Raw genomic sequence first — 13,599 nt, forward strand, 5'->3', positions numbered from 1 at the left:
TATTGCTCGCTGGTCAGAGGCAGACTTCTGAGTGTTGTGGGTGGGGTGGGGATACAGAAAAATGTACAAACCACCAGGATGTCCCTCCCCAAGGGAGAGAGAAGATCTGGGTGGGACCTCTCAAGTCTTGAGCATCAGCCTCGTCTTACCGGGAAAGAAACAAGGTCACACAGCACATTGTGGGCGCAACCAGCCCCAACTCCAGGCTACATGGGCCCCTGCTGTGACCACACCAACCTAGCCCCCTATGAAACACCTGTGATTTTTTCAAGATCTCTTTCCAAGCCTTTTGCACTGGGTCTCAGCACCCCTTCCACCCCTTAGAAGATTACCCTTCTCCACTGGATGCAGAGTCAAAACAATGAACACCTGGACCTGGGTCACCTGGGGGTGGAAGGAGGAACCTTGTGGGCTGGCTGCCCCTGAACTACATCCTTGGCAATGGCCCCTTACAGCTGGGCCTGGAGCTCCCTGGCCAAGGAAGCCTTCCTCCACAGAGCAAAGCAAGTAGCCTGGGCCCTGGTCTGCCGAGCCCAGCAAGGCCTGGGGGGCATGTGCGTGACAGTCCTCCATGAACACTGGTGACTGCACCACAAGGGATGCTCTGTGACTGATCTGTCACAGGAATACCACACAGACACAGCTCCAAGGTGTGCCACAAAGTGCTTCGAGTCTCTCTCTGCTGCCTTCGCCCTCATCATTCACTGCCCGCCTCACACAGAACACTCTGGAAAGTCTGTAAGCAGCAGCAATATTTGACAAATGCTTCTGAAATCCCCTCAGATGACTCAATGCCCACAAATAGGTTTTTATCATTGGTAAAAACACTGAATTTCTTAAACTTGAAAGTTATATATTTTTCATTGCTGTATATACATGAGAAAGAGCAGGATCCTGAAGAATAAATTAGTCTTTTGATACCTTTATACATTAAGCAATAATTTTAAGACCTTGTAGAATTGTCTCCATGGAAACAGGATATTTGCAGCTGGCTGTGTGTATATTTTACTCTAAACATAATGTGTGTGTGTGTGTGTGTGTGTGTGTGTGTGTGTGTGTGTGTAAGGTCTGTCTAGAAAGTGTCCAGCCATGTACTATGAAGATTAGAAACATTTACTGAAGAAGATACAAGAGATAAGAGACATTGTACACAGGACAATGACGCCTTAGTCCCCTTCTAGTAGGCACCTTGGGACATCACACAGTTCCTCCAACCGCCGTCAGCTGCCTCCATGTATTTTCCGGAATTTCATCGAGAGTCTAAAATCTTTTCCCTTTCAAAGGTGATTTTAGCTTTGAGAAAAGCCAGAACTCACAGAGTACCAAATCTGGGCTGTAGAGGGGGCTGAGTCACCTGGGTGATTTGATGTTTCACCAAAAAACTGCACGAGACATGATGTCTGAGCAGGTGCATTGTCCTGATGAAGCTGCCATTCACCAGTTGCCCATAGCTCTAGCCTTCTGATTCATCCCAACAGCTTTTATGGACAAATGTTCAAGTTTAACACAAAATGTGACGCAAATTCACTGCTCTACTAGTTCAGTCATTTTGAATGTGACAGCCACACAGTACACACTCTCACTCAATGGTGTCTATGTCCCTTGCTGACCAGCACAGTGAAGTCATCCTTGTTCACACATGTGCATTCCAATCCACTCTCCTTGGCTGCCAAGTTACATCAATGTCATGCAAACCATTCTTATTATATTAACAATGGCTGGACTTTTTCTGGACGGACCTGATGTGTCTGTGTACATATGTGTACGTGTGTGTATTTGAGCTGAGACTAGATAGATAGATGATCGATACATGGAGCGACTACCTGTGACTTACCTAAAACAACATACCCCAACTACATCTTGAGTACTTTATAAGTAGCTATAAGTAGCAATATAAACTTTCCTAAAACCCTCCTGGGCGTTTGAAAGAAACAATCATAGGAAATCATTTAGATGGAAAGCAGAAGGAACGGAATGTTAAATAGAGCTGAATGTGAAAGGGACCAAAAATCGTGAGGCTGCAAAAATGCAGACAATCAGGAGCTGTAGCTCGGGAACCTGGGAGTGGACATCAACAGGAGTGACAGTCCCTTGCTGCACACTAGTTAGGTGATGTAGTAATGTGTTAATAAATCTCTCTTAAAATGCATGGAAGATGAACAAACCAATTGCTAGACCTTTCCGATCTTGCTTAGGCATCAGGACAAGCCTGCTGCCTGTGACGGCTTGAGTGACTCAGAGAGAATAATGCACCCATCACCACACGGTATTCATGGGGTCAGGAACAAGCACCACTAACTCTAGGACCCCGGCCAGCATGAGACTAATAGGGTTCCCACCTCCCACTAGCATCAAAGGAGCATGGGGTGTGGGAAGAGAGGCCCCAACTGTGTGCCAGGCAATTTACCTTCATTTGTATCACTGCTGTCAATGTCAAAAAGTGGGCTTCTTACAGCTGCTCCCCCTGAACCAGTCCTCAGGTGTCCATGGACATGACCCATCGTTGCACTCTTCAAGCCCTGCACACTGTAAGTGCTCATGAAACATTTGTTGAATGAAGACAGCCATCCAAGAGCTAACTCTAGACATTTATTGTCTGAGAACCTTGTTTGTTCTTGGAAATAAAGTCTGCATAATCCCAGAGTGTGGTCTCTGAGCCTTGAGGCTCTGTCATGGATACAGGAAACATGTCGGGGTCGTGCACGGCTTTACAAGGGAAGTCTAGAAATCATGTGGCGTGACTGCCATCGAATGTGAAGGTGGGAGAATGCCGAGAGGGAAAGCTCAACAAGGGCCTTCAAGTATTTAAATGGCTGTCACAGAGAGGGAGAGGCAGAATGGAATCCCAGGACACCTATCCCATGAGCACAAATACTGAGAGCTGGTCGAGAGTGGGGGACCACCTCCAACTTACCGAAGAAAAAGAACTGGCGCTACAGTCCCTTTTGGAATGTTCCTGAAGGTCAAGTGTAGGGAGATGCTTCCAGTCAGCAGAAATTTCAACAGTCCACCTGATTGCGCATTTTGCTTGGAAGAAGTGGCCACAGGTAAGAGTCTAAACTACAGGTGAGAAACACAAGGCCCGAGGGCCGAATCAGGCCCTCCACCTTATTTTATCCGGCCAGGCAGCTTGTTTCTACCTGGCGGCAGCACTGAGCTTCTTGTCCCTAGTTAAGGAGTAGTTACATTTATACATTTCTAAAATTACATTCGGCCATTTAATGGCAACTGTAAGGCTGATGTGGCCCCCGGTGAAAATGTGTTTTACACCCCCGGTCTAAACCAATTCATGAACTGTGGAAAAATGGTTCGGTTGGATGGTCAAGAACATCACTGGAAAACTGCTGACAACAAGGTCTGCGGAAGAGATAGATTGTAGATTTCTCTAAATGAGCATTGAATGTGAAGACGTTTACACCCCATGTTAATGCTCACCAAAAGATGACTTGAGCAGAGGAGAATTTTCGTAAGCGAGTGGATGGCATGACCCATTCTGTGGACACTGGTGAGGCTCTTCCCTCAGCCACTTCTGCCATTGCCCAGTTGGTCAGAGGGGCAGGGACGGAGGTCACGCACAGGCTTGGCAACATGGGTTTCCACTCACCCAGGCTGACCTGGCCTCTGCTGAGTGTCCAGTCTGACGGAAACTGAGTCCCAGTAGGGCACTGTTCTGTGAGGTGATCAGCAGAGTGGCAGGTTGAATACATGGAACCACTTCCATCATGGAAGGAGTGGCACTTTGTTTTTCTAAAAGAGGTGCTCTGGGTAGAAATTTGCCTTCCCTGCACACGGTACTTCTCCCAACACTACCATCTCTGGACTTGACCGAGGTTTCTGGCAAACAGATCTGATGTCTAAGTGACCAGAAAGTTCACAAGATCCTCATTCAACAGTTCAGGAAGTGCCTACTGTGCACCCATCCTAAAAGGCAAACCAGTAATTCCTGGTTAAGAACTCCCAGTTTGAGGTGGGAGACAAATTCCTGACCAAGTACACAAAATGCAGAGGATTAAAGGCCGCAATAGTGGGGCAGACAAGACGTTCTGGAACATGGAGGGTTGAGTATTATGTGGGACCCATATATTGCAGTGGTCATGGCAGAAAAGGCACTGTTAACTGGGCACTAGTTAACACTAAACTATTGGATGAGTATCGAGTGAACTTTCCAGTTAAACATCCGACCTGCTTGCCAGGAACCTCTGCCTTTCAGCCAGTCTGGTCTGATGATTTCTTTTTCTAAAAGGCAGCTGCTCAGCTCTTGCTGGAGCCCCTGACAAGCCAGCCCTGCCTGCTGCCTCCCCATGACCCCATTTCTGTCCCCTGGCACTGGCTTCCCTCCCACCGAAAGGGTGGCCACCCAGATGGCCACTGTGTCTGTCCCAGGCTTCCTAATGAATTCACATGGGCTGGCCCTGGCCTCCTGCTTTTCAATCGGTCAATAGGAATCACCAAGGGCTCTGTCAATAATACAACCTCCCCGGCTCCACGCCCTGATTCAGGACGTCTCAGGTGGATTGTGCATCCTTTTTACAACACTCGGGGAAATCCAACACAGGTGGCCTGCATTTTAAGAAACACTGAGTGAAGGACCCAGTTGGTACAATTCAACATCCTAACCCTTTTTTCTTACAAAGGTCATTTCAAGATACTACCAATAAAAGTTTAATGAGATTTCCCACCATCTGTCGATTTTTTTTTCTTTTTATAGAGGAACTTTCTTCAGCTCAAGATAAAGATTTATTATATCACTGGGTTAAGTGCTTTAGTGAGGTCATTTTGTCACCCCACAGGAAAGAACCTCATTCTCCTCCCTTAAGGGCACAAATTGCATGGGGGTAACAGTTATAACCACAGTGAGCACCGGGAAGCATTTTTAGGGGCACAGACGTGATCTCGGTTGGTGGCAGCTCCACCTTGAGCAACTTCAGGACACTCAAATACAGATACCACCTCTCCTTCTGACCCCAAAGTGCCACTATAACTGTCTAATAAGTCAATGACATTAAGAATTCACCCAGAATTTTAAATTATTCAGAACTCAGCCACTTCACAATGTAGGCAAGCAGAAAGGCTCAATTCCAGTTTAGGTAAATTGTGTTTTCACACAGGAGGTGGTGATTACATAGCACTTCTTAAAATTTTTTGCACTGTGATAAAATGCACATAACATATAATTTACCATTGGAAGCATTTTTAAGTGCACAGTTCAATGGCATTAAGTGCATTCGCACTGAACCACTACTACCATCTACCTGAAGAACTTCTTCATCCCCAACTGAAACCCTGTCCCCATTGAACACTAAGCCCCCAGCAATCACCATTCTGCTTTCCGTGTCTATGCACCCAACTACTCCAGGGCCCCCATGTAGGTGGAATCATGCAGCATTTGTTTTTGTCACTGGCTTATTTCACTTAGCACCCTGTCTTTGAGGCATCCATGTGGTAGCATGCGATTGAATTTCCTTCCTTTTTAAGGCTGAATAATATTCCTTTGTATGTTTGGACCACATGGTCGTTATCCATTTATCCATCGGTGGACACTTGGGTTGCGCTTTACAGTTCACAACTGTCATCAGTATCTCCATTTGACAGACGGTTTTAAAAGACTCCAGGAGGTGAAGTGACCTGCCTGGGATCACACAGTAACACGTGAGCACTCATTCCCACTCCAGATGAAGGTCTTGCCTACTGTCTATAGAGCCCTTGGTCAATAACAGTGCCCATCCAGTGAACACTCTCTGAGTGTCTACTAGCAGCCAGGCCCTGCCCTGGCCCTTCCAGCAGCCCATCTAAACCTCAGAACTCCTGCAGAAGCCAAGACTGCCCAACAAAGGAATTCTTCCCCAAAGGGCCTGGCAGCTGCGATAACATTGTCACTGGCTTATCTGCAGGCTAGGTGGTTGGGGAACAGTGGTGCCCATGGCAGGAATAAGAAGCTTGCCCAAGTGGGAGGTTCCCGGAAAACTGTACCCAAGTACTATCGTCTCCCTGGGAACCAGGGTGATTGGCACATCCCCTCAGGCTCAGGTCGTGGGCTCCTAACTACAGACAGAGCAAAGGTGCTTTCTTGCCTATGCCCTTGCAATAAGGTAGATATTATTCTCCCTAGATGAGAAAGCAGGGGCTCAGAGGGTAAATGATTTACCCAAGGTCACACAGATCATGTGTGGCCAAGCCAGGATTCAAGCAAGATCTGTTGGCACGAAGGCCCTTGTGTTGACTACTACAAATAATGTGCATGATCATGTACCATTATAAGAAACTGGGGAAAAAGAGAGTGGCATGGTTTTCACTTACCCGGCTAGAAAATGGCTCAGTCCCTGTAAGCCTGGCTGTCCAGCCCACTGAACAGGTAAACAGCAGAGGAAACTTGTGAAATTCATGACCGCAATTCCTCGGCCTTTGGGAAGCCTGCCCTTCTCTTTTCTAGCTGAGTGATCGTAGTCTGAACCACTGTCTCCTCGACAACAGAAAAGCCACACTTTAACACAGTAACACAGACCTCATCACTCTTTCTGGGAGTTTCTGAGGAACACTCATCTTTGCATTCATCCACACTGGGCGCGCTGCCCCTTGTCGCCCCGGCCGGATGCTCTCAGCGCCTGCAGGCCTCTGCTCCTCCTCCCTCACCACCTGGACATGAGTGAGCTCTGTCCTGTGAGTCTCTGGAACCAGGCTTTCTCACTTTACAGAGTTCAGATGCGGAAATTTTGGAATGCAAAAGAAAGCCTAACCTGGATTGTGGACACATCGCGGCTCCTGGATTCCACCAGTCCTGACTCTCCGGAAAACCCCAAACTCACCAATTCTCTTAATAGTCTTATAAGGGCCTGGCCACTCCCCCCAGGGTCATGCTTCTGGTCCCCATCAGGACTGAGGACTCACTCTCCAACTCATGGCAGCATCAGATGCTCAAGGCTCCCAAACCCTGTCCTTCCTCAGTGCCTGAGCCTAAGGGAGCTGCCATGCCTAAGGATCAATGCAGGGCCTTGGTGCCTGAATTCAGGGCTGCTCTTAAGGGCAAACCAAGCTCCCCATGGAATCAGCTGAGGCTTCACAGCAGGACTCTCCCTCCGCATGGACCTGCTGCCTTTGCTCCCTGACAGGACTGGCTTGCAAGAGCACCCCCAGCTGACTTCCCACATGCACATCTCCTCCTGGGACCTCCTCCCTGGGAAGGAGGCCAATGGTGGGGTCTTCAACCACGTCCACCTTGACAGGGCCCCACAGCCCCTGCAGCTCACAAAGATGTCAGGAATCATGGTTCTTTCTCTCGCCACAGTTCCTGGGGGTGGTGAGCTGGGGGTGGTACTTCCTCAACTCCCATCTCTAAATACCAGGGTGCATAGACTCATCTTGTCTTCATCAGCACTCATTCCTGGGTGACTCATTCAGCTTCATGGCCATCCTTACATGGACGACTTCCAAATTTGCTCCTCTCCTCTGATCACAGACCCTCTTTCGGGTGTCTAGCAGACACCTCAGCTCTGTGCATCTAGCCCCAAACTCCCCTCTTGTCCTCATGTCCCCAGTGCAATGTGAGCATATCACATCTGCAGTCTGGGTCATGTTGCAGTGCGACTACTTGCTCCCACTGGTTGGAGTCCCTGCCCCTCCCACCACATCACTGCAGGAGCTTCCTCCCTGGGCTTCCTGTGTCTCCCTTTGTCCCCACACCCAGAACCTCTGCTAACAGAGCCCTGAGCCTGGTTCTTCTATAACTGCAAGCCACACGACAGTCCTCCTCTGAGCAACAAGCCCCCTCACTGCCATCTCACTGGGTCTGAAAGCCCAGCCCACCCCATGGGCTGCAAATGGCCACCTGTACTTCCTCCCCCCATATCACCTCTGCCCTGGGACCCCACTGCCCTCTACCCCAGCCTCCCCGTTGTTCTAAGCCACACCAGGTACACTCTCAGCTCGGGGCCTTTATACTAGCTGTGCCCTCTGCCTGGAATTCCCTTCCAGATCTCCACACGACTCATTCCCTTGCATCTTTTAGACCTTTACTCAAATGTCACCTTCCCAATGAGGTCTTCCCTGGCCCTCTATTTAAAATTGGACAACCCCAACAAATCTCCAGCTCCTCAGTCCTGGTACCAGCTCTATATTTTTCTTCATAGCACTTGTTCTTATCCAACACATTAACTATCTTACTATTAATTTTCTTTAGTATCTGTCTCACCACCCTATAGTCAGGATGTAGGCTCATGAGGACAGGTTTTCGTCTTTTTGTTTCCTGCCACATGCTTAACTCCTAGAACAGGACTCGGAAAATAAATATGTGATGAGTGAATGAATACACAGCCCACATTACTATGCAAGGACTTTATCATTCTGGGCTTCTGAGCAGTTTTCTCCAAGGACAATTTTCCTCCATCTGTGGAGAAATAGGAAAAAAAAAACTGTAACTTTTAGATTTCAGACTTTCACACTTTCAAAAAGAGAGGGACTCAGTTGCAGGGTGCCTCATTGCAAGGACAGCAAGAAAGAGTTCCCTGAGACCCTGAGGCTCACACGCTGAAATAAGGATGCTCCCCCAGAAGCTGGGGATAAGAGAAATTCTGCCCAAAGGAAACTGACCCATGATCTAGTGGCCATGACTTTGAAAGGCATTTCTCAAGGAGCTCTTTAGCAGGTCCACACGGATGCCCAGCCTGGGCACTTCAGACTTAACCAACTAGAACCATGTTCTGGCTGCCCTCCTCTCTGGGCAAAACATGGGGAGGTTGTCATTCTTGGCTCCTGCCAATAAGGAGGACAGAGTGGTTTGTTTGCAGCAAAAGTCAGAGATGCTAATCTCATAATGGGCAAGGCTGGCTGCCAGCAAGTCCATGCACTGTGAGCTGGTCCTCCCCATCTCCCTCCCTTCCTACTGATCCAATCCATTTGTTCCCAAAACCAATTTGGAATTTTAAAAGGCCAGTCTATTTGGTCACTTGAATTTTCAAACACAAATTCAATTTTCTCTGTGAGGCACCATCAGCCTTCTGAGGCCCGGGGCCAGCACTAACCACTGGCCCCTGTGACTGCAGAGACTTGCATCCATCATCAGCACCGGCAGCTGGCCTGTGCTGACCCCTCCGCCACCCCAGCAAGGTGGGAAACATGGAGGAGGGTCATGTTGCCGGTGGTTAACATGTGTTGGCACCTCAGAAGTCCTCTTGTCCTATTTCTTCATGGTACACATGGTGAAACCAAGGCCAAGAGAAGGGAAGGGACTCACTTGCCCAGGATCACATGGCAGTGAGTAGCAAGCCATAGTCCAAGATTTCTTCCGTGAGAAATAGCCTCACATGTTTGCACCGAGGGCCACACAGGGAGCTGGGAGCACTGTTGGGAGTAAAAATCGGGTTTTCTTTTTCACTCATCATAATTAACAAGGTTTGTCTCCTTGCAGACAGGTACTGGAGCCGTAAGTAGTGTCAGATATATTAAGATGCTTCTCATGAAGCCAAAAATGTCACAGGGATTATTTCTTCTCCACCATCTGATGTTGGACCTCCCACCTTAGGTTAACTGGGGACACGGCCCTGAGCGATGATGCTGCTGCTCTGACTCCAATCTAATTATCTTCCTCCCCAGACTAGCCCCTCCTTCCTCAGTCTCTTCTTGCCCAATGGCTTCACCATCCACCTCCTCTGCCCCATAGCCATACACACTGCAAACCTCTAGTTATCCTCAAATTTGGCTTCTCCTCAATCCCATTGCCTCCCACCAATCTCTTCTCCCCCCATTTCCACAGTTACCACCAGTTCTGGCCCTCACCACCCCTCTATCCTGCTGTCAGGCCCCTGCTCGCCTGCTCTGCAGTGCTCCTCAGCAGGAGCTGGTCTACAGCATGTGCATGCACTCCATGGTGACCCCACGAGTGGAGGCAACAGGTGCATCGCAGGATCTCCAGAAGGGAAACTGAATGATCAGACTGAGTCCAGAGAATGCTGCAGAACATTTTGACCTTTTCTTGGGGAGTCACCTTTTGGGCCACACAGAGTCCCCTAGGTCCTTCTCTCAGGTCTCCCCTAATAGTACCACCCCCTTGTACTCACACCCCAGGGTCTCAGGTGCTCAGTGGCATCCGAAACTTTGTGGACATGGAATGTGCCTGGCTACACCAGCTCCAGATTCCTCCAAATAAAACATCCACAAGCCAAGACTTTTGGTCACTAGGAGCAACCACTTTCCACAGCATAAACTCCATGTTCATAATGTCTACCAGGATTCTGTCTTTTATTCATATTGGTCCAAGACTCCGACCCTAGAAGGGAGGTTGAAAGAGACTAAAGACAGGAAAAGGATCAAAAGCTCTGCCCTGCCACACTGCAATCTAATTGTCTCCTGCTTCAATCTTCTGTGGCTCCCTATTGTTGTCTCGATGACGTCCAAATCCTCAACCTGTCTCCACACAGTTTTTCCAGCTTTACCCCTCATGCCTTTCCCAGATCCACCCATGCCCCCAGTTCTTGGCTACTCTACAAACCTGCATTTCCTTGACATCCAAGCCCAGTTACAACTTCAAGGCTTTGTGTGTGCAGTTCCTTCCATTTAGAACATTTTCCTCCTCCACTCTCGGCCTGTCAAACTCCCCCAGACACCCCCCCTTTCCCAAAATCGCTCCCTATTCCTTGGGAGGGGGCCAATTGTTCTGTCTCCACAACACTCAGTACAGGGCAACTATTTATGGATCTCCGACTGCCTCCCCCAATGCCCAGGGCATTTCCCCAAAGGATGGGGGAGATGCCAAGCTGGGGGCCACTCTTTGAATGGCCATCATCAAACTTGACTTGAAGAAGGAATCCATGATGAAAACCCAAAACAACAGCCACAGGAATGAACAAGGTTGAATAGCTTTGTGGATCCAAATTAAGAACAACAAGTAAAGATTCAGTGCCATACCATCCAAACTGGCCACCACCGTTGCTGGATGTGGAGGAGTTCCTTAATCATAGACCCCAGAGCCAGAGTGGGCGGGGGGGACCTCAGACGTCGTTCGCTCCAACCTCTCATGTCTTTTCCCTTTTGTTTATCTTAACTACTCTTTTTTATATTTATAAAAGAAATACCCTACTGCTGTAAAAGTGATCAAGCCTACAAAAGGTCAAAAGTTAAAAATTAATGACCCCCACTTCCAAAGTCCGTATGTGAATTTATAGGTAGATCTGCATATAAATATATATACACTTAGAATTTTTCAAAGTGTAAATGGGAGTCAGCATCTTTTATTACAAACAAAACATGCCATGAATGTTTTCCTGGGTCAGCATACATGGTTTCAGCCCACTCATTTTTTTAATGGCTGTAGCAGGTTGTACATTTGTACATGGTGTGCACTTACTGGGTTGAAGCCCAGGCGCTTGGTACCAATAACAGAGAAATGACTGGAATGTTCTCACAAGCCTTTTGTTTTTATTGGTAATTATTATTCTTATTTAGATAAGGTTTTATCCTTTTGTGCCTTTATTGAAAAATAACATTACAAAAATGCACAAATCTTAAGCACACAGTTCAGTGAACTTTCACAAAGTAAAGACACCACATTTGACCCACAGTCAGACCAAGGACAGGACGCACCAGATCTCCAAGCCCCTCATGCTCCTTCCCCATACCCACTCCCTGCCCCCTCCCCAAAGATAATCTCTGCCTTGTAACACCATTGCTCAGCTGAAATTTATATACCTGTGTCTGTGCAGGAGGCACTTATATCAGTCAGCTTGGGTTGCCATAGCAACAGATACTTCTTTCTTACAGTTCCAGAGGATAGCAGTCCAAGTTCAGGGTATCACCATGGTAGGCTCTGGTGAGGGCTCTCTCCCTGTCTTACAGACCTCCTAGTGGTGCCCCCACATGATGGAGAGAGAGTAAACTAGCTGTCTGGTCTCACCTTATTTTATTTTAAGATTTTCTTTATCTGCTTTTAGAGAAAGGGGAAGGAAGGGAGAAAGAGAGGGAGAGAAACATCAATGTGTGCTGGCCTCTGGTGCACCCCCTAACAGGGACACAGCCCATAAACTAGGCATGTGCCCTGAGAATCAAACCAGTAACCCTTTGATTTGCAATCTGGCACTCAATCCACTGAGCCACACCAGCCAGGGCTGGTCTCACCTTTTAAGGGCACTAGTCCCATCAGGGGGAGCCCATCCTCAAGACCTCATCTAATGCTAATCACTTCCCCAAGGTTCCACCACCAAACACCATCACATTGGCAGTACAGGCTTCAATGTATGGATTTGGGGGATACATTGCAATGGAAAACAGGCCTCTCTAACATCTGGCTTTTTTCACTCAACATCATGTTTATGAGAATTATACCCAGCATCTTAGCCCCATCCATTTTTTTCTGTATTCTGTGGTATCATATTTTTTCAGTTGTTTTTATTGTGTCTTTCCATTTTCATTTGTTCCCCTTATATCTTCTTACACCTCCCTCACCCCCCTTTCCCTCACAATCACCACACAGTAGTCCCATCCATTTTTAACATTTTATGGCATCCTGCTGTAGGAATGTATTGTGAGGTAGTCAACCATTGCCTTCTTTTTTTTCCTGAAAAAATTTCAATACATTTTATTGATTATGCTGTTACAGTTGTTCCATTTTCCCCCTTCACTCCCCTCCACCCAGCATAATGCCTCCCACCCAAGTTCCCCCTCTTTAGTTCATGTCCATGTGTCATACATATAAGTTCTTTGGCTTCTACTTTTCCCATACTATTCTTACCCTCCCCCTGTCTATTTTCTACCTACCATCTATGCTACTTATTCTCTGTACCTTTTCCCCCTCTCTCCCTCCCCTGCTCCCCTGTTGATAACCCTCCATGCGATCTCCATTTCTGTGGTTCTGTTCCTGTTCTAGTTGGTTGCTTAGTTTGTTTTTGTTTTAGGTGTGGTTGTTAATAATTGTGAGTTTGCTGTCATTTTGCTGTATATATTTTTTATTCTTTTTCTTTGATAAATCCCTTTTATGTAAGAAAGATAAAAAACATTTCATATAATAAAGGCTTGGTGATGATGAACTCCTTTAACTTGACCTTATCTGAGAAGCACTTTATCTGTCCTTCCATTTAAATGAAAGCTTTGCTGGATAGATCAGTCTTGGATGTAGGTCTTTGGATTTCATGACTTGAAATACTTCTTTCCAGCTCCTCTTGCCTGTAAGGTCTCTTTTGAGAAATCCGCTGACAGTCTGATGGGAGCTCCTTTGTAGGTGGCTGCCTCCTTATCTTTTGCTGCTTCTAGGATTCTCTCCATTTTAATCTTGGGTAGTGTAATTATGATGTGCCTTGGTGTGTTCCTCCTTGGGTCCAAATTCTTTGGGACTTTCTGAGCTTCCTGGATTTCCTGGAAGTCTATTTCCTTTGCCAGATTGGGGAAGTTCTCCTTCATTATTTGTTCAAATAACTTTTCCACTTGTTGTTCTTCCTCTTCTCCTTCTAGTACTCCTATAATTCAGATGTTGGAACATTTAAAGATGTTCTGGAGGTTCCTAAGTCTCTCCTCACTTTTTTGAATTCTTGTTTCTTCATTCTTTTCTGATTGGATGTTTCTTTCTTCCTTCTAGGTCATACCATTGATCTGAGTCCCAGTTTCCTTGCCATCACTATT

The sequence above is a fragment of the Artibeus jamaicensis genome, unplaced genomic scaffold (genome assembly GCF_021234435.1).
Source record: "Artibeus jamaicensis isolate MK-2021 breed Jamaican fruit bat unplaced genomic scaffold, CSHL_Jam_final contig_519, whole genome shotgun sequence".
Taxonomy (NCBI): Eukaryota; Metazoa; Chordata; class Mammalia; order Chiroptera; family Phyllostomidae; genus Artibeus; species Artibeus jamaicensis.